Source organism: Schistocerca nitens, chromosome 12, assembly GCF_023898315.1.
Source record: "Schistocerca nitens isolate TAMUIC-IGC-003100 chromosome 12, iqSchNite1.1, whole genome shotgun sequence".
NCBI classification, from domain to species: Eukaryota; Metazoa; Arthropoda; class Insecta; order Orthoptera; family Acrididae; genus Schistocerca; species Schistocerca nitens.
In genome coordinates this window covers 10,395,640-10,418,635 of record NC_064625.1, presented here as the reverse complement: position 1 = coordinate 10,418,635, position 22,996 = coordinate 10,395,640, and the positions used below count along the sequence as shown (strand labels likewise).

At 39.4% G+C, this 22,996-nt stretch overlaps 1 long non-coding RNA gene across 2 annotated transcripts in view; it reads left to right on the top strand.

The window, feature by feature from the left end:
- The window catches only part of LOC126215152 (uncharacterized), a 49,025-nt gene extending 29,591 nt beyond the window's left edge, over positions 1 to 19,434 (top strand). For both annotated transcript variants that reach the window (XR_007542092.1, XR_007542093.1), the window contains exon 3: positions 18,992 to 19,434. This is a non-coding gene — a long non-coding RNA (uncharacterized LOC126215152). The remainder of the gene's footprint in view (positions 1 to 18,991) is intronic.
- Positions 19,435 to 22,996: the final 3,562 nt, after the last annotated feature.

Below are 22,996 nucleotides of genomic sequence, written 5' to 3'. Positions count from 1 at the left end.
GCAACCAGGGAGACTGAAACATATCAGTCTGCAGTAGATAATAATCACTGGTATTCATTTTTATGATCTTACATCATCTGTTGTAATAAGCGCTTTGTCATACCATCATGCAGTAGAACTAGGTGTGACCATAAAATAGGCTCCTATACACAGTTGCTATAATATGTTATGATGAATACAGACCAAAATATAACTATCTGAATAACATGCTAAGCATTGTAGATTGAAACAATGTTCTAACAACACATTACAGTTATGGCAAATTCTCAAGTGAACTGTACTACATTCTCAACCAAGCCTGCCCATTAATAAAAAGGAGAATCAGTCACATGCTGTAACTCGAAACTGGATTTCAAGTTCAGTCACTTGAAGCTAGGGAAAAACTAAGATGGTATGAGTATGCTATGTTAAATGACTTGAACATTAAAAAATTAAAAGCAGAGTTCAAAAAGTATCAGAAATACGATATAGACCTCCTAAATCCTGGAAAACAGAAACATTTTGAAAGTGTTATTCAAAACTCAAATAATATTTCCGAAACATCGTGGTCACTAGTATACAGAGAAACAGGTAAATCTGGGAAACCTACATCAGAAAATCACTTGCTGATAAATAGTTCAACAGAAACTACTCAGAATAAGGTAGTAGATCTATTTATCAATTATTTTGTCCCTTTAATCAGCTTCAGAATAAACAATCAACTTAAAAATCATCAACAAAAATTCAGAGTACACAAGTGTCAGGAAGTATATTTTTGACCCCAACAAGTGAAGAAGAAATAATTGAAATAGTGAGTAGCTTGAAGAATTCTCATGCAGCAGGATATGATGGTCTTAGTCTGGACACTCTTAAGAAATGCATTCATAAAATTGCATCACCTTATCAGCAATTATCAACTTTATAAAGGAAGATTGTCTATATCAAGATGAGTTGAAAATTGTTCGAGTTGTGCCTATTTTTAAAAGTGGAAACAGAAATATACTGGAAAAATTTCGGCCCATATTTGTTCTTTCAATAATATCCAAAAAATTACGTAAAAATCTGGAACTTTCCGATAAGCAAAACAGTGATTTCTAAAGGGCAGTATGGGTTTGTCAAAGAGGTTGTCCATTATTACAGCAGCATCCAACTTAACTGAATACGTCACTCAAGCAATAGACAATAAAGAGCATGTATGCGGCATCTATGTAGACTTACAGAAACCATTTGACTATATTGATATGACAATATTGCTGGAAAAACTGTGGAACTATGGCATTCAAGGAGCAGCCTAAAATCTGATTAGATCCTGTTTGACAAACAGGAAGCAGTTTGTGTCTATTAGCACTACAGTGGGAGCATCAAAATCAAACACCACTGACATTAGTTGCAGTATCCGACATGGGTCAATATTAGGACCACTTCTGTTTATTATGTAAGTTAATGATACTCAGTCTATAACAAACCCCACTACAGCTAACTTATATGCACATGATACGACATTAATATGCTGCAATCCTAGCTATTTGCAACTTGGAAGTGGAATCCAGTATTGCAGTAGATATAATTCTGCAGTATTTTAATGAAAACAAACTAAAACTAAATACAAATAAATCATTCTATATTGAATTTGATCTTATGGAGGCAAAAAAACTCATAAACCCAAATTTTAATAGCTGATGATTACATTAGATAAGAAATTTGGTCTGATCATGTAAATGATTTTTGCAAAAAGCTCTCTACTACCATATGTGCCCTACGAAAACTGACATCTTTTTGTAACACTACTACTCCGAGGCAAATATCTTTTTCACTATTTGAATCCCATCTAAGCTATACGGTTCCAGCAGTAAAGGTAATATGAAAAGAGTACTTATCCTACAGAAGAAGGCACTTAGAATTATGGGAAAGAAATGTGCTAGGGAATCCTGCAGAAATTTGTTTCAGGAATTTATAATAGTCACTGTTCACAACCTGTATGTATTTAAGATAGTCACTATAGCAGTAAAGAGTAACAAAACGCTTAATAAATAAATACACAACCACAATACTGGAGGTAGAGAGAGACCCCACAATCTCTCTCACATACCGTCACTTCATGAGAAAAGTCCTCACTATGCAGGCAGAAAACTACTGAATTGCTCCCACCCTAATATCTTCAAGTTGTCCATTACAGAACTAAAAAGCAAATCAAAATTATGCCCCCTAAACAAACCTGTGTATTCAATAGACGAGTTTCTATATTAGTGCACTCGTATGATTATGGACCCTTTTTCTAAAAATATATGAATCTGAGATTTGAAGACTGTCACAAACTGTTGTTGTTGTTGTGGTCTTCAGTCCTGAGACTGGTTTGATGCAGCTCTCCATGCTACTCTATCCTGTGCAAGCTTCTTCATCTCCCAGTACCTACTGCAACCTACATCCTTCTGAATCTGCTTAGTGTATTCATCTCTTGGTCTCCCCCTACGATTTTTACCCTCCACGCTGCCCTCCAGTACTAAATTGGTGATCCCTTGATGCCTCAGAACATGTCCTACCAACCGATCCCTTCTTCTGGTCAAGTTGTGCCACAAACTCCTCTTCTCCCCAATCCTATTCAGTACCTCCTCATTAGTTATGTGATCTACCCATCTAATCTTCAGCATTCTTCTGTAGCACCACATTTCGAAAGCTTCTATTCTCTTCTTGTCCAAACTATTTACCGTCCATGTTTCACTTACATACATGGCTACACTCCATACAAAGACTTTCAGAAATGACTTCCTGACACTTAAATCTATACTCTATGTTAACAAATTTCTCTTCTTCAGAAACGCTTTCCTTGCCACTGCCAGTCTACATTTTATATCCTCTCTACTTTGACCATCATCAGTTATTTTGCTCCCCAAATAGCAAAACTCCTTTACTACTTTAAGTGTCTCATTTCCTAATCTAATACCCTCAACATCACCCGACTTAATTCGACTACATTCCATTATCCTCGTTTTGCTTTTGTTGATGTTCATCTTATATCCTCCCTTCAACACACCATCCATTCCGTTCAACTGCTCTTCCAAGTCCTTTGCTGTCTCTGACAGAATTACAATGTCATCGGCGAACCTCAAAGTTTTTATTTCTTCTCCATGGATTTGAATACCTACTCCGAATTTTTCTTTTGTTTCCTTTACTGCTTGCTCAATATACAGATTGAATAACATCGGGGAGAGGCTACAACACTGTCTTACTCCCTTCCCAACCACTGCTTCCCTTTCATGTCCGTCGACTCTTATAACTGCCATCTGGTTTCTGTACAAATTGTAAATAGCCTTTCGCTCCCTGTATTTTACCCCTGCCACCTTTAGAATAAATTCCTTAATCTAGGTATTGCAATAGCAAATTGTCTTTATGTATAGTCTGTATATGCAATATTGTTCCCTCAACTAAATTTAGAAAAAAATGTGTAGGTAATAATACCAGGTAATAATATGTAACTCTAGTAAGTAAGGCTCTGGGTAATTTCCAAGAGTGATTGCCTATTGAAGTCGCTGGGCCCAAATGATACAGATCGAACGTGCGATCGTAAATCGATCATACGACTCCGGTGCCGGGCGTTATGAGTATGTTTACGGTGGTCACTACAGCAATGAAAAAAGAAGAGCGTTGCAAAAAAAACTTACAATTGCAAAGGAGACGACTTGCCTTAATGATCGTCGGTGTTGTCATCATGTTAAATTCTATTACGGTGGTCTGGATGGATAATTTGGAAGAGTCGAACCATGTATTCTTTCTGATACTCATTCGTTTTCCACACTGTCCGCAATGAAATTGTAATGGTATTTCAGCATTGAAACTGTTCTTACGAAGTTTTACACACTTCGCACCACCACAGTCTACACAGTCCCTTCTTCCCTCATCTGGTAGTACTCCATATTTGCGACAAAAAGTCAAACAATTTTCTACGCTGGATAAACGTGGAATTAGATTTTTCCATGCGAGAGAATCTGCTGAAGAAACATAAACAACACCAGACAACCCACTCACTAAAGACATAAATCGCCTGGGTTTCCCTAGCAACTCACAAATAATTCGCAGAGGTATGTAATTTAGAGAAACTACGGGTACAATGGGAAACTGATAAAAATGACAATCACAAATAATTTACCGCAACGCCCGCCACCGGAGTCGCATGATCGATCTACGATAGCACTTTTGATATGTCTCGTTTTGACCCAGCGACTTCGATAGGAAATCATTCTTGGAAATTACCACTTTATTTTGTGCAGGTTGGCTTTTCCTATCCTTCATAGTTTACAATTAAACATTGTATCTTTATCTGTCCATTACATGTGAGCACGATTATCTTCTTTCACACTTTAATGCTGAGCAAAGACTTGACTGACATTGGTTGCAGGATTTTACTCTTGATATGAAATGCTAGAAACTTGTTCCTCGCCTCAGTATATTTTCTGCATTGACATAACATATGGTTCATATCTCCCTGAGTAGTGTCATTACAGTCATCGTATTAATATTATTAGGAACCTCAGATGTTTCGCAGCTGATGCAGCTATCTATAATGAAGCACCATCTGAAAGAAGCTGCATTAGATTTCAAAGTGGTGTAAAGATTGGCAACATACCTTAAATGTTCAGAAATGTAAAATTGTGTACTTCAAGAAACTAAAAAATGCAGTATCCTGTGACTATAATATCAATGAGTCTCTGATTGGGTCGGCCAACTCACACAGATACCTAGGTGTCACTCATTGTAGGAATACAAAATGGAGTAATTACATAGGCTCAGTCATGAGTAAAGTATGTGCTAGACTTCGGTTTGTTGGTAGAATACTGGGGAAGTGCAATCAGTCTACAAAGGAGAATACTTACAAATCACTCTTGTGACCAGTTCTAGAATATCGCTCAAGTGCCTGGGATCCATACTGAACAGGGCTAACAGGGGATGTTGAATGTATACAGAGAAGAGGGGTATGAATGGTCACAGGACTGTTTTATCCATGTGAGTGTCACAGAGATACTAAAGATACTTGAAGATAGACGTAAACTATCCCGAGAAAGTCTACTAAAAAAGTTTCATGAAACTGGCTTTAAATGATGTTTCTCGGAATGTACTATTTCTATTTGTTCATAGTCACCTCATTTGTGTAGTGAGCACTGTATCCATCTTTCCTGCCAGTATTTGAATGCCTGTTTCTGAATAAGTTGTCCATCTTCCATGTAGGTGAGCTTTATGTGTGGTGGTGTCCTATCGCTTGTAGCCTGGTTTGCCAGTTGATCTCTTTTTCATTGCCTGGGATTCCAAAATGGGATTTCACCCACATAAAGGCGATTTGTTTCTGCCTTTCAAGGCATTCATAATACCAATAACGAACTTGGAGTAGGTACTCATTGGTAGTTTTTGAGACTTTTATATTTGATATTGCTTGATGGAACTTTTCAAGTCTGATAATATTGAATAGTATGTATAGTTCTCATTTATATACCACTGTATCACCTTTAATATTGGGATTGTTTTGGTCAAATAGATAGAAGTAGTTGTTGGTAATTTAAAATTTTTGGCTATCTACAGTTGTGGACTAAATTTAACACATCCTGTGTTGTCGTCTCCTGCTGTCTTAGATCCATTTACGTATACGTTGGTTTCCCATTGTCTTCTTCCCTCCATTTGTCTTTGCACTGCTCAACTGTCTCCAAGACATCAGACTTTCCCTCTGTCGTTTCGAATGAGATGCAATCCCTGATGATGAAATAGTCATATTGGTAAGCAGGTCACTCTATACTTGCGGCAAAATCTTTGCACTCATTTTCCAAATCAATACATGCCGAAATAAAATCAAAAGGCTTTCTGCTCCAGTTTCCTGGAAAGGACAGTGCAGTCATAGAATGTGATGAACTGAAAACTGCAGCATAATAATTTCTCTACTCTGCATCATTCCACAAACATCTTCCTCCATATTTGGAAGGATATCTCTCATGACTCCACCAGGAGTGTATTTGTTGGTGCAGATTTCATCACTCCTAAGCATGTACATATACAGCGATACTTAATCTGCCCAGATTCTCGACATTTTACAAGTTGTGTATTTGTAGTATATACATCCATAATTCAATCTGGATCGAATGATTAAGGTATTAATATGAACTGTCCAAGTAAGCTTGTTGTCTAGTGTCTTTCCCAAGAAAATAAACCTTTGGTTTTGGTGCTCCGGATCCTGGAGCTAATGAATAACTGTATTATAAAAATGCAAATTCCTAAATTGTGGAGGAAATCTCGGGTTATTGCATTACTAAAACCAGGGAAAGACACAGCTGAAGCTCAAAATTTCCAGCCTGTCTCACTGCTTTGTCATCTATTTAAAGTGCTGGAGCAAATGATCCTCAAACGCATAGCTGATTATGTGAACAAAGCCCTCATTAACGAACAAGCTGGATTTCGACCAGGAAAATCATGCTGTGGCCAAATCCTTAATCTCACACAGTACATCGAAGACAGCTATCAGAGAGGAGAAGTAACTGGGGTCACATTTCTGGATCTCAGTGCCGCATATTACACAGTTAACCATAAGTTGCTTATCCAGAAAGTGTATAATGTCACACCCTTTCTATGTTCGTGTAATGCATGCTACAGAACAGACACTGTTATGTAACCTTACAATCTAAAAACAGCCGATTGAGGACACAGAAAAATGAACTTGCACAGGGTAGTGTCTTGGCTCCAATACTATTTAACATCTATACGAATGACGTTCCCATCAGCCACCAGACACGAATGTTCATTTATGCCGATGATGCAGCAGTGGCCACACAGGATAAAAACCTTTGAACAAGTGGAAGAGAATCTCACAGGAGCCTTAACAGAACTTGCTACCTATTATGAAGGCAAGAATCTCAAACCAAACCTTAGTAAATCTCAAATATCCACCTTCCATCTTAGGAACAAACAAGTCATGTGGCAAGGGGAATAGCTGAAGCATACAAACAGCCCAAAATACCTGGGAGTAACATTGGACAGATCGCTTACTTTTAAGCAGCACTGTCACAACACTAAAAAAAAGGTCTGTGCCAGGAACAACATACTGCGGAAGCCAATAGGTTCATCGTGGGGAGCTCAACCACACGTTTTGCACACCACGGGTCTGGCGCTGAGTATCTCGCCAGCGGAATGCGCGGTGCCAGTTTGGAGGAACTCTGCTCACACTAAGCAAGTTGACGTAGCCGTAAACAAAACTGTATGTATTGCCACAGGATGCCTCAAACCAACCCCCAAAGACAAAATTTATCCCATCATAGACATAGCAGCACCCACTATCCGCAGACAAGTAGCCGCCGAGATGGAAAGATCAAAACAAAAGAATGATCTTTGACACCCGATGCATATGCACCGAAAACAACGTGTCCTGCTGAAATCCCGCAGGAGTTTCATTGAAACTACTGAAGAGCTCGCCACCAAGCCTGTCGCAAGGTGGCTATCTCTTTGGGAAGAAATGGTGCCGCACTCCACAATGGAACTACTTGAGGAGGGATCTGCAGGATTTCAACTACCTTTTACAACTTGGAGGTCATTAAACCGGCTGCGCACTGGAGTAACTGGGTGCAAATGAAACCTATTTAAAGCGGGCTACAGTGATAGCGATAGGTGTGAATGCGGAGCAATACAGGACTTGGACCACCTATTGATTTGCCCAGATATGTTTATAACATGCACTAAAGATGATATTTTGAAAGTCAATGACAAAGCAACTTAAGTTGCTAATTACTGGGAAGGGAAGATATAATTGGTGCATCCGGATGTGGAAAAAGAAGAATAATTCCCAAGAACTGAATAAGTGCTGTTGCTTGTATTATTTTATCATCTACATGTGTTAAAGAATTTCTTGGTACATAACCATTCCTAGTGAATATGACTACCAAAGGTTTCTCCAGTGCCAGCATCAGGCCATTGCCCCAAAGCCGCTGACTCAGCTTTTTTTATCGATGACATAAGGTTGCTCATCGCCTTCTGTTATACTAAAAGGGAAATAAACACACACATGTCATATGCAAACTGATAATTCAAACTGGAATTCCCATACCATATGTATACTGCGTATAGTAGTGAGCTGTGTACCGATCCTTGTGGTATGTCATTGTCCACCATGTTGGACCCTTGAATCCAGTATCCTTTCTAATATATAGAGTCCATTCATTGGTTAGTGATGAAATATCCTCTACAAACTGAGGTGGAGTCCTAAATGTATTTGCTTATCAAATAGTATATTTGTCTGAATATTATCATACACTTTTGCAATACCCAAAAATAGTGCTGCTGTACAGTTGCTCTCGCAAAAGCCAGCCAACATGGAGAGTACTAATGCTCTTGTCCCTGCAGCTTCTATCTCTACGGAACCCGAACTGTGAACCATCTTGTAAGAACGAAATTCTACCCATCATTCCAATCACCTTTTTATTAGCTTTTCCAATGTTTTAGCAAATTTGTGATGACAGTGAAATCGGTGTGGATCTGTACAAAGTGGCTAATAATGGTTCTTTCCCTATTTTATATATGAGGACTATGATCTGTGTCTTTCATTTTGGGACTAATTCTCGATGCATCCAAATTCCATTACAGATTTAAAGAAGTAATTCTACAGCATTGTCAGGCATGTTTTGTATTGTGGAATATGTGTTCTGATCAATTTCTGCGGCAGTGTAAGTGCTATCTTTGATGACTGATGTCAGCTCATCAGTACTGAACTGCGTAGTTAGCACATGTCGAGTTACAGGATTTCCCCTTTGTCCCCCGAATAACTTATTGTGAATACTTGATGGGGCAATAAAATCACAGAATTCTTTTATACGCTCATGTGATTCCATATTATTGACTCCAAGGGAGATAATCCAGAACAAGTTGACCTTTTGCCATATCCCTGATGATTTAGTATTCTTGGTCAAACTATTACAGTATTTTATCCAACCACTCTTCTTGGTGGATTTCAGTATCTTCTTAGATCTAGCTGCAGTTTGTTTATACAGCGAAAGGCTGTTTGCATTAGGTTGTTTAACACATTCAGCTAACACTACCCTTCTGTCCTGTACTGCTTTAATGCAGTGTTCATTCCACCATGGATTACTCAGCCGCCTTGCTTTTGTTGATAAAGGTCATTTTGGGATGGATTCATTTGCTGTGTGGTGTATGTATATGTACGATATACAGATGCAATGGAGAATCGGCGTTTGTTAGTACTTATTTCATTTACTGCTATGGCTTGAAAGTCAAGAATAGGTAGTGGCATGGTAATTGGTTTACAGTCGAGTTCTGTACTAATCGATATGGCGACTCCATCTTTCCCATCCTCTCGATCCAATCTTATTACTCGATATCCTCGACATCTGATAGACATGTTTTGTTTAATTCAGTCTTCACTTATAATAACGATAGGATAGTCATTAGTATAAAGTTCATGCATGAATGACTCTCTATTACCATATAAGACTCTGGCATTTCATTGGAGAACTTCAATATCCATTATTCTGTTTATATGAGTAGAGCATAAGTATGGTCTATTTCTGTCCTGATCCATGTTTTTTTTATATACTATCAAAGCAACCATATTGTATATATTAGCTTGATCCAAACTATCTTTGTTTAATAGGTAAGCTGTGTTATTAGATTTGCCAGCCACCGGCTGTTTGATTATCGTTTTATTCTTATCCTCCCCTCTTGATATCATTGCCTGTTGTGGTTTAGGAGTATGTGCTTGTGGTTCATATTGTAACAGCAAGTTCTGACACCAAATGTAACAGCAACACTAAATGTAGCGGGAAGAGGTAGAAGGCACTGTATTACGACTCGTCCGAGCTTTCCAAGTGATTTATTGTTTCCAACTATAGTGCTGTGTTCCCCTCAGTCTGTGTCACTGGGTCCCGCAATGCTGAGGACGCCACCTCAGCAACCCATCAAGCACTCTGCTAATGTGTTGGCCTTGTACGGTTGCAGTGATATGATGACTTTAGGGCAGCCTTCGTCCTGTGCTGCCTCAGTGCCGCCCGCTGACAACTGCAAGGTGGCCCACGCCGTGCGTCTCCACCAGTGTGGCTTGGGTCACGGCGACAACAAGCGTCCGTGATCCGGCAGCTGTATCTGCAGTCCTCGCCCTGGATGTCTCTGGTGCTTGTTGGGAGCCAAGACGACTGCCCGCAGTAGCAAGCTGTGGAGTGGCCTGCTGTTGGCTGGCTACGCACCCCACGTCGGCCTCAGAGGGTCAAACCAGCCGTTGACTGGAACAGTGGCACCCCATCTGCTGCTGTGTGTAGCCAGTGGTGTGACACGCCCCACTGTCCAGGAGAGCTGCCACACTTGAATGCTTTGTTAGTGAACCAGCACCTATTTATTTGTGGCTGTGCGCCTCTGTTTTGCTCAACGCATTGCTCCGTGTCATGTACTCATAACACAGGTTGGCCAGAGGGCCCCTCCTGCCTGTGACTTGCGCTATGCAAACCACTGCGTGTACTTTTTCCGGTCATTCTACGCCCCTGTGGCCTCCATTTTATTTTGCAGCCGCTGCTGACTGTAACTTACAGTAAACAGACTCATGCATGGCTGTAACATGTGCTCTCCGAAATATTGCACCAAAACTGTCTTTCCTATCCCAAACGGTACTGCTGCTACAATGTGGATCCTCTTTAAAAGGAGATATTGGTAAATTTATTTTGGGAAGAAGAGGGCTTTGAGCTGGTTTAGTCTTTATTTGTTTGGCCCACTGTGGTGAACAGTAGTTGTGAATCCATGCTGAATACTTTTTAAAAGGGGGGGGGGGGGACTCCTTGTCCTATTGTGATTCACTTCTGCCAAGATTTCCAGCCACAGCAGTATCCTTGCTTTACATATTCTTCAGCTTTGTTAAAGGATATACTGTATGAAGCTGATGCTTTCTTAATCTTTTGTTGTTTGCAATATATTGGGTGAGACTTATATCTCAATGTATGGTTTCCGTTACAGTGGATGCTACACATTACTTCACTTGTGCACTGCGCTCATGGTTCCCTCCACAATGACTGCATCGAGACTGTGACTGACATAGGTTACTAAGATGGCCATATCGAAGGCATCTAAAACACTGCCTCACTAGGGGTACGTGTGGTCCAACATCACACTTCATGCCATATATTGTCGCGTATTCTGGTAGGAACTTGTTAGAGTCTGTGGTGTCACCGCCAGACACCACACCTGCTAGGTGGTAGCTTAAATCGGCCGCAGTCCATTAGTACATGTCGGACCCGCGTGTTGCCACTTTCAAAGTGATAGCAGACCGAGCGCCACCACATGGCAGGTCTCGAGAGACAGACTAGCACTCGCCCCAGTTGTACGACGACGTTGCTAGCGACCACACTGATGAAGCCTTTCTCTCATTTGCCGAGAGACAGTTAGAATAGCCTTCAGCTAAGTCCATGGCTATGACCTAGCAAGGCGCCATTAACCATTAGCCTTAGATAGCTTGTATCTAAAGAGCCTCACTTGTATCACCACAATCTCCAGATGTCTCATCAAGAACGATGTATACAAAGGATGGATTAAAGTTAAGTATTCGAGAAGCTACGTACTTTTCTTTATAGCATTCATTACGTATCCTGTTTCAGGCCTCACTCCATCCTTCGTGAGTTAGCGCGTGCATCTTGGCCGCCTCTTTCAATTAGTGTGCGTAGTGTTGGCAAGTCTGCCGACACTACAGAGTCGATGCAGGTGAATAAGTAATACTGAGTAAAACACATTTAGTGCCAATAACTATTCTTGCACTTCCATGTAAAATACATTGAACACAACAACCAAGGAACATTTAATTACATATGTAAAACTCAGAGAGTACAATAGCACCTGAGAGGTCTATTATATTCCACATGATGCACTTTGCCGCCAATTCACACGAAATATATTGTTCGCGCAATTCCAACACCCCCCTTTGAACATATATTTTGTGGCTTGCCTTCACACAAGACTGACCAAACAGTCCCACAGTCTTTTCAAACTTCTCTTTGTCCAAGAGCTTTGTCAGAAGGTCAGACAACATGTCTTCTGTGCACATGTATTCCACGGCGATGTTCTGTCGCTCTATGTGGTCCCGAATAAAATGATGCCTTATATCAATATGTTATGTTCTAGCACTAGTGACATCATTTTTAGCTGGCTTAATGGCTCCTTTATTGTCACAGATCATTATGGGTTCTACTATTAAGTTGTGTTCTATTTCACATATTAATGTTCTTAGCCACAATGCTTCCTTTGTGGTGTAAGACAGCACCATATACTCGGCTCTACAGTACTCAATTCAACAGTTTTTTGCTTTTGACAGAACCATGAAATGAGGCCTCCCATTAACTTAGCAGTAGCCAGTAGTGGAGTGCCTATCTCCAAATTCACTCCCCCAGTCTGCATTGCTGTAGCCTTCTAGTTTTGCATTACCCTCTCTGTGGTATCTTAATTCATTGTTTGAAGTTCCTCTTAGGTATGGGAATATCTTTTTCATAGCTTTCCAGTGCTTCTCCTTTGGGTCTCTGTAATATCTGTTCGCTGCATTAGTGGCAAAAGCAATGTCGGGTCATGACGTTTGAGACAAATATAATAGACTCTCTACTGCTTCTAAATATGGAACATTCTTATCACATTCCAGATTTGTATCATTTATATTTAACTTCACTCCTACTTCCATTGGAGTAGTTATGGGGTTACAATCACTCATGCCAAATTTCTTTAAGATTTTGTTTGTATATGATAATTGATTTATTCTCAATTCTTGTCTGTCTTCATCCTTAGTAATCTGCATACCTAAATAACGTTTAACGTCTCCCAAATCATGCACCTTAAACTTGGTTTGCAGCTGTTTCTTAAAAATTATCATTTGACTTTCGTTTTCAGCCAGGATAAGAAGTCGTCCGTCCATTTTGCCATTATTATTGTCCTTTCTCTCTCACTTTTATAGTATATACTGGGATCTGCGTTAGATTGCTTCATATTCAAATTTATTAGAGTTTTATGTAGACATCGATTCCAGCAATGTCAACTCTGTTTAAGTCCATAAATACTTTTTTCAAATGCCAAATCTTTTCCTTTCCTGCTCTGGTTTTCATAGCTTCTCTTGGTGGGACGACGTATATCACCTCCTTCAATATCCCATTTAGATTTGCTGTTTTTACATCCATGTGATGAATTGTTAAATTTCATTTTGCTGCCAATGCTAAAAAAAATGAGACATACTTGACTATGGGTGAAAAAGTTTCTTTGTACTCTATCCATTGTTTTTGTGAATATCCTTTTATTACAAGTCATGATTTATATCTTGGTGATGAATTTTCGGAGCTCTTCAGATTGAATACCGATCTTCCCTGTATTGGCTTCTTATCTGCTGGCATATTTACCCATTCAAGGGTTTTGTTCTGAGATAAAGATTCCAATTCTCTCTCCATCGCTACATTCCATTCTTGAGAGTTTGGGGCGCTCATTGCTTCTTCTGCTGTTGCTGTCTCATCATTAAAACACTGGGCTGCATACATTTAAAAATCCGGATAGTCTTTCGGTTTTCGTCAGCGAGAAGGATGCCTTACATTGTTCTCTTCATTTTGTTCGTCCTCAAACTCATTGTCATCATAAATAGTCTCTATTTGCCTTTTACTGTCCTCTTCCTGTTCTTCATTCTCTTTCTTCACATACAGTTTCACTCTTGGTTCTCTTTCTTCACATACGGTTTCACTCTTGGAATTAGGTGCAGTTAACTTAGTAGTCTTGCCCTCTACAGAGTCCTTTCTATTTTCAAAGAATACTACATCTCTGCTTCTAACAATCATTTTATTCAATGGATCCATTAATCAGTAGCCCTTTGAATTCTCACAATAGCCTACAAAAATATACTTTTCAGCTTTCGGGTCCCATTTTTCTCTAAGCTGTTTGGGAATGTATGCCTTTGCATCACACCCCAAAACCCTTATATTGCTTAGGCCAGGTTTCCTTCCTACCCATATCTTATAGGGGTTTTTATTCCTTAATGTTTTTGTAGGTGATCTATTTTTCAAATATATGGATGTTGATACTGCTTCTGCCCAAAAATATTTTGACAATCCAGCATCAGTTATCATGCTCCTTGCTTTCTCGACAATGGTCCTATTAGCCCTTTCAGCAACCCCATTTTGAGATTGGCTGTACCTTATGGTAGTATGATGCCTGATTCCCATTTTTGCCAGAAGTGTCTTCAGTTTCTGGTTAATATATTCTCTCCGGTTATCAGAGCTGATGATTTTAATCTTCTTTCCTGTCCACCTTTCGACCATATTACAATATTCCTCAAAAATGTCACTCACTTGGTCTTTGGAACTAAGAAAATAAACATGAGTATATCGTGGATAATCATCAATAAACGTAAGAAAATAATAGCTCTCACCTATGGATTCGCATTCCATTGGGTCACATACATCTGTATGGATTAACTGTAAGACGTTTGTAGATTTACTTTTACTAGTCTTAAAACGTAGTCTCGCTTGTTTTCCTTTTGTGCATATCACACAAGGATCCTTGGTTACACTATAATTCTGTATTCCCTTCATCATATCCCTCATTAAAGACATACTCTTTCTATTTAGGTGTCCAAGTCTACGGTGCCATACAAAATCTTCCACTGAGTATACTGAATGACTAACATTTCAATGTTTACTGTCAATGGCATCCAATTTAATAATATTCCTTTCATTACATGCTGTAGTTATAACTTCACCATTTTCGTGCACTGTATTTCCCTTCTTGACAATTTCCCCTACAGACTGTAGGTTAGTTGCAACATTTTTTACATAATGAACATCATGTGCTGTAACCATATCGGATTCACCATTTATGCTTACTTGTAGGTCTAGTTTCCCAGCCAAATGACACTGAAGCTTGCTGCCATCAACAGTAGATATTCCCATATGAGTCTTATCTTTAACATCATAAAGAAGAGATTAGTCTTTAACAATATGCACAGATGCACCTGAGTCTAAAATCCATTCCAGTTGATGGTTACCCACATCTCCAAAAGAATAAAAACATGAGAGTGCCTTCCTTACCTTTATTATTGGTACCTCTTTTTGGGCTATCAGCAACATACCTCTTTTGCTGCGTGTCTGACCCTGGGTTTATTTTTTATCTGCACTGAGATGCAATATGCCCCTTCTTCTGACATCTATAGCACCTCACTGATTTCTTCTTTTTGTTTTTTGAATAAAGAGCAGATGCAGATTCTTTCTCCAATACATGACAGTTTGAAGTAGTCTTTACATCCTGTAGGATTTTCACTTTAACACTGTCACCCATGAAGGGTATACGTGAGCTTTCCAGCCCCATAATCAGAGGTGCATACCTTTTGGGCAGTCCTGCCAACAGAAGTGCCCTATCCATTTGTCAGCGATCTCAAACCCAATGTTTCTCAGTCAGTTCGACATGGCTATTATTTTGTTGATGTATTCGTCTACACTCTTGCATTTGTCCAGCTGAGTGCTAATTAACTCACATAATAATCCTACTTTCCTTGTAAGACCTCCATCCTAAAATGCACTTCGTAATTTGTCCCAGACTTCTTTCATCATTGCAGCTTTTTCAACGCGAACATAATTCACTGGGTCAACTAGTAATATCAACTTTGATTTTGCTTTCCTATCCTTACTTGAATAATTCTGATCTGTGGATTTCATTGTACCATCCACCTCATCCCATAGGTCATCTAAACGTAAGTACGCTTCTACTGCAAATTTCCATGTTGCGAAATTTGTGCCATGCTCATTTTAATGGTAACTTTGATCTTTCTTGATGAAAAGAATAATATCGAAGAATAATACAAAAGAGTTGCGTCCATCTTGTAAGGATAGCTCGTACTTCATGCAAGTGTACTACTCGGAACTTTTCCAATACTCTATCACTATTATATTATGTATATACTTATTCCAGATGCATCGCTGGGCCCATAACCTTTAGAGTTGACACAGGTGAATAAGAAATAGTGAGTAAAACACATTTAGTGCCAGTAACTATATTTGCACTTCCAGGTAAAATACATTGAACACAACAACCAAGGAACATTTAATTACATATGTAAAACTCAGAGTGTACAATAGCACCAGAGAGGTCTGTTATTTTCCACATGATGCACTTTGCTGCTGTTTCACACGAAATATATTGTTCACACAATTCCAACTGAACTGCGAAGCAAATGTGACCAGACACGTTTGGCAGGATATGTAGCTCGTCATTTCTAAATAACTTATTCTCATGATCATTCTGCATACACGGGTGACTGTAATTGTAGATTGAATAGCGTCCTTCAGTCATAACTCTGTTAATTTGGTATCTACATTTCTAATAACTTCCTGCTGATGTGTTCTGCATGCGTACTGACGTCTGTTTATGATGTAGTGGGTAGTCCTCTACAAACTAGTTTGCAGTCTCCCTTGTTGATAAATCAGTACAAATTCTGGTTTCCCCACTAGCTTGAGATTTGTGATTTTCTGCTTGTCATCAGAATCTGAGGTAAATAGTACATTCTCCAAGGCCAAGGCCTCAACAAATACACGAAATGGCCTATTGCATCACTATGACATCTATTATCTTTCTTGTGATCACTTATTAGGTTTACATTTGTTTGTGAATGACCTTTTCTTGGTATAAGCATATTACTCTTTTCTTGCTAATGTTTCATGCAACAGGGTGATACAATGAAAGTTTATTTTATTATTCTATAATTAAACAATGATTTAGCACATGCATAAATTTACTTTACTGTTGTTTAATTAATCTAAGATTAAACTATGTTTTGCTTATAAATGTTTACCTTATTAAGGTAAAGACAGCTATTCTTTACATGTGTATAAAGTGGGCTGCGCACTCGCTCATGTTATGAAAATCGGTACTCCCTCTCGAGGGTTAAATTAAAATGTGCTCATAACAGTACAGTAGATACTGATATCATTCTGTTTAGAAAAATGCATATAATCATTTCATAAATAACACAAAATCATAAGAAGGAGCCCATTGTATCACGACTATTACTATGAACTTTACATCGCTTCTACTACTACAGCACAAGCTTCAAAATGCTAATCACTGCAAAATTGGATGATGTATTCCATATTACTTCTTAATGTAAATGGCAACTACGGCTTCCACATCACTTCTCAGAGTAGTCTGTGGTTCCATGATAAATTCTAATGTAAATTTCTTACTCAATGTGGGCGAAGCGAAACAAAACAAAACTGCACAATTATGCTTAATAAATAGAGAAACGGGTCACAGTCATATTGCCACACATCACCGCTAACTAACAAGGCAGACATGTCAGGTGCACAAATTGCATGTAATCCATCAGCTTGCCTGGGATTTCCATGTGACCAGCGATCAGAGACTGGTTGCCACAATTTACCTATAAGCGTGCAATCTATGCTGCGATCGGTCGCCCGTATGATGGATTTCTGTGATCAGTCGCTCACCTGTGGGACCCTATAGCCTAAAGGTGGGATTCCTATGCCGCGTTTGACGCATGCGACAGCTGTTGTGCATCTTACATAGTGCGGCTGACGCATAGCTGGCGATTCCTATTGTGGTATCGATAGCAACGATGCCACGGTGTAGGTGCAAGTTCACAAGTTGGCACTACGAGACACCAACAAAAGCGTCCTCTAGCCGGCGCTGTGGAGCTCTACGAGCATCGCTCTGGATTCACCCTATTTGATCAAGAGCAGATGGCCGGGACACTTTGCTTCAACTTCAGAGGGTGTTGGCTTGCTATTGAGACTTTGTACTAACGACAGGTCTAAGGCTTCGCTCATATGTGCAAAGTTATGTAACCATTTATTAACTTGTTTTTGGCCTATAGTAAACATCTGTAATTTAACACACAGTACCGACGTGTTTTACCTTTTCCTGCTCCTACTCACTTCCTACATTTGGCCTACCCTTCAGTTTACAGGAGCAGACCCACACCCCGCTTTACAGGCGTGATACAAAACCTATAGAGAGGCGGCCGCACAGTGTTTAGTTGGTCTGTTGCGTCTGTGCCGAAAGGATGAGTGAGCGCGATTTGTTGTTTAATCTTATGTTAGAAGGCATTGACGATGAAGAAATTCAGCTTCAGCTATCTGAGGGAAATGCTGAAACACATCCGATTTACCTCACAATAACTGAGGAAGGCTGTTTTGAGCAACTCATCAATCAGTACTTGTTAAAAAATGACCAGAAATTGAGAGAGTATTTCAGGTTGAACATAGCGTGGTTTAACTATGTTCTCGATATCGTCAAAGAAGATATCAGGAAGGATTCGTCTCCCAGAGGCATGTACAATAAAATTTGTTAATGTGTTATTGCTTTATTAATAATGCACACAGTGTAAAAAATGAAAATAGCACAATACAAAAATATGAAATTAACACTTATCACAACACTAAATGGGTTCGTAAGCTGGCGTTTCGGCTCACTGAGAATTCATCAACTCCATGTTGTTGTTTTTTTTTTTTTTTTTCATTTTGTTGTGACCTTTTCCTGGGTGGTCTGAACGACGCGATGTCTTTCCCATCTTTGAAAAAAAAATTTTTTCTGACAAGGTAGCCGATGTTTGGCACACCTCTGTTACTCGGTTCACCATCGTATTGTGGCCTTCGCAATTCATCTGCTCAATGTTGGATGTACTTCTGTGAAATAAATTACAAAAATACAGGTAATTCAGTATCAATAATAAAATGAAACAGAATGTAAAATAACAAACAGGCAAATTGTGATCCATTTTGTTTAAAAATGTTAACATATCAGCCAGTGGTCATTCATTTCCTTTACTGGAAGCAGAACTTCCAGTACTTTTTACTTTTCTCTACCTTTTTTGATGTGTGTCTTTTATAGTCCTCCATCTTTTCTTTGCAGTCTTCAACTATAAAACACAATACAGTCAAATAATTATGTATGTTAATATTCGTTAGATGTAAAAATAATAGTAATTTTTAAGGTTACACCTATCTTATTTTTATTTTGTTTTTAGGTTTATGGCAACAGGGGAAACATTCAGATCACTGGCATTTACATTCAGAATATCTCCTTCTTACATCGGTAAAATCATACAAGGTGTGCTGCCAGTTCTACGTAAGAAGTTACTGCCACGAGCCACTCCTTACTGAAAATCTTGGACCATTAGCAAGCTAATGGATTTTCTGTGCGAGATTCATTTACAGAATACTTCAACAGCAGTGCAGGTGCAAGGATAACACCATGGCAAAGTGATCACGTTAACAGAACCCTGTAGGCTTTGAACTCCCTAGCGTTACTGAATAACCTTTAAAAAATTGTATGCACATAATAATAAATTGAACTTTTATAACATACATCAGGGTTTGATATCCACTTTGTGTACACTTCATTATTATAATAATAACTGAATATTATGTGGGACGATGGTACTTATTCTTGGTTATTACAATATGCATATTTGCCAGACAACTAAGTAATAAACATTATGAATAAACAGAAAGTATATAGTACTTTTCTTACTTGTTCTTTCCACGAATTCCGCTATCTCTCTCCAAGCATTATCCTTCACAGTTTGGTCCTTGTATACTGGTAACGATACATCATAGATACAAGGAAATTTAGAAACCATTTCTATCAGTTTCTCATCTTCCACCACCGTGAACAGTACTTTTCCCTCGGACATGCTGCCTCCTTTGCGGCTGTGTCTAGACTGCTCTCAGACCGGCTGGCTGTAGCGTCAGTTGCATGCAGCTTACGCAACATGGGACACAGTCCCGTTTCAACACCATCTGTAGCAGTACAGTGCGGCATCTGTAGCAGTACAGTGCGGCAGATGCTGCATAGGAATCCCACCTTAAAGTGACCAACTATACGAAATCTCAATATGAGACATTTTGTGGATGTTGGTGGGGACTGAGGACAGGTGATTGAGTGTCTTCATTGCACTGAAATTAGAAGTGAAATGTAAGTTATTAATGTATTAATTTACTTTTGAATTCATATTTGTAGTGTGAGTGACATTCTTTGATTAATTCTGCATTTTGATTCAGAATCCCATAAAAATTTTCACAAGTTCCCATGTTAAATTTTACAATGGGGATTGCATGTAGCATTTCAAATTTGAGTCATGGTTTTTCCTAGTTCACACGGCCTTCATCAACGAAAATACTCGTTCGTTAGGTGCATTCATCCCTGGTAAACAGAGTAGGCGCTGGACGATGGCCAGACAGATTTTATGTGGTATTTGGCATTCATTAAGATTTTGTACACCTTTAACCACCCTTGCTCCGTACTGCTCTAGATCTCTTCCCGTCTCTTCAGAACATCATGGTCCACATAATGTGAGATGTAGCAAACTTTCACAAATACACTACTGGCCATTAAAATTGCTACACCACGAAGATGACGTGTTACAGACGCGAAATTTAACCGACAGGAAGAAGATGATTTGATGTGCAAATGATAAGCTTTTCAGAGCATTCACACAAGGTTGGTGCCGGTGGCGACACATACAACGTACTGACATGAGGAAAGTTTCCAACCAATTTCTCATACACAAACAGCAGTTGACCGGTGTTGCCTGGTGAAACATTGTTGTGATGCCTCGTGTAAGGAGGAGAAATGCGTACCATCACATTTCCGATGTTGATAAAGGTCGGATTGTAGCCTATCGCGATTGCAGTTTATTGTATCACAACATTGCTGCTCGAGATCCAATGACTGTTGGTAGAATATGGAATCGGTGGGTTCAGGAGGGTAATATGGAACGCCGTGCTGGATCCCAATGACCTCATATCACTCGCAGTCAAGATGAGAGGCATCTTATCCGAATGGCTGTAATGGATCGTGCAGTCACGTCTCGATTACTGAGTCAACAAATGGGGACATTTGCAAGACAACAACCATCTGCACGAATAGTTCGACGATGTTTGCAGCAGCATGAGGTATCAGCTCGGAGACCATGGCTGCGGTTACCCTTGATGCTGCATCACAGACAGCAGCACCTGTGATGATGTACTCAATGACGAACCTGGGTGCACTAATGGCAAAAGTCATTTTTTCGGATGAATCCAGGTTCTGTTTACAGCAACATGATGGACGCATCCGTGTTTGGTGACATCGTGCTGAACGCACATTGGAAGTGTGTATTCGTCATCGCCATACTGGCGTATCACCCGCCGTGATGGAATGGGGTGCCATTGGTTACATGTCTTGGTCACCTCTTGTTCGCATTGACAGTACTTTGAACAGTGGACGTTACATTCAGATGTGTTACGAGCTGTGGCTCTACCCTTCATTCGATCCGTGCGAAACCCTACATTTCAGCTGGATAATGCATGACTGCATGTTGCAGGTCCTGTACAAGCCTTTCTGGATACAGAAAATGTTCGACTGCTGCCCTGGCCAGCACATCCTCCAGATCTCTGACCAATTGAAAACGTCTGGTCAATGGCCGATCAACTGGCTCATCACAATAGGCCGATCAACTGGCTCATCACAATACACCAGTCACTACTCTTGATGAACTGTGGTATCATGTTGAAGCTGCATGGGCAGCTGTACCTGTACGCACCATCCAAGCTCTGTTTGACTCAATGCCCAGGCATATCAAAGCCGTTATTATGGCCAGAGGTGGTTGTTCTGGGTACTGATTTCTCAGGATCTATGCACCCAAATTGCGTGAAAATGTAATCACATGTCAGTTCTAGTATAATATATTTGTCCAATGAATGCCCGTTTATCATCTGCATTTCTTCTTGGTGTAGCAATTTTAATGGCCAGTAGTGTAAGTTATCTTCTGCTATTGTCGTTGCTGTCGTAGGCATCTGCACCATTAACTAGCTGTTTGTAAGTGTGCTCTACGTCAGCCCATTTTAGATATTGTTTTACCTCAGTCCAATTATATGTTTCGAATTCACTGTACTGATGAAAATATTTCTGTAGGTACTGGATGCAGACGTGACAGAAGTAAATATATACCGTATAAGATAATTTCTATTCACTTGCCCACTCTCCACAAGCTTTTGTATCTTTTTTTGTATGCTCAGAGGAATATAATCGTTTTCCAAGTAGTTTGTCTATATGTTTTTCAGATCCACAAACAAATGAGAAACATTCCTTAAGCTAATTTTTGTCTCCTTCAATCATTTTCATGGAATCATTAAATAATGCAGCTTGAACGTGTACGAATTTTAGCCACAGCTCTGAGCATTCAGTAGAGAAGAATGCATGTAGTACAGTTGAACATTTTCCTTGCAATAAAAAGTAAACTTTCAATGGTACATACATTTACAAGATTCTCTCAACTGCTGGAAAAAGTGCGAGCCACCTTGTTTCACTATGACCCAAATTCCTTTTCTACAAGTCTCTGCCTCTTTGTAAAAATCTTTGAGAACTTTGTCATGTACTGTGTGTATATAAAAGAATGAATATATCTTCGTAGCAATGTATTCGATGTCCACTAGTAACAAACTTGCTGATGTTTGTATAGTGTTGCATGCAATGTATGCCAAGCACCTCGCACCAGCTTTCTTCATAAGCCCTCTTGAAGTTTGAAGAAAACGTCCTTCACATTGAACTCCAACAAAATTTCTATTTGCATTGTCAGCACAAATTCCAGTCACTTTCTCTTGAAGCTCATGTTTTGCAAGAATGTCTACTGAATCATATATAGTGACTGCACTTTCACGAGGTAAATTAAGGATATCTAATATTTTGACATTAATTACAGTTGTAGGATGAACGTACTGAGGTTGCATTGGAAATATTTTGACATCTTCACCGTTTGAAGTATCTGTACACGTACTGATAAACGGGACATCATTAAGTTCTGTCTTCAGGCTGTCTAAAGAATACAGCGCAATCACACTCTTTACAGTTGCCTAGAACTTAGTTTTGACACAGTGAAACTTCTTTTCAAATACTTTTTGAATTAATTTAGAAGTTCATGGATCTATAACTCTGATTGTGACTTATCGCGTGGAAGGTCCACAAACACTTGCAAGTTCTTGATAGCCAT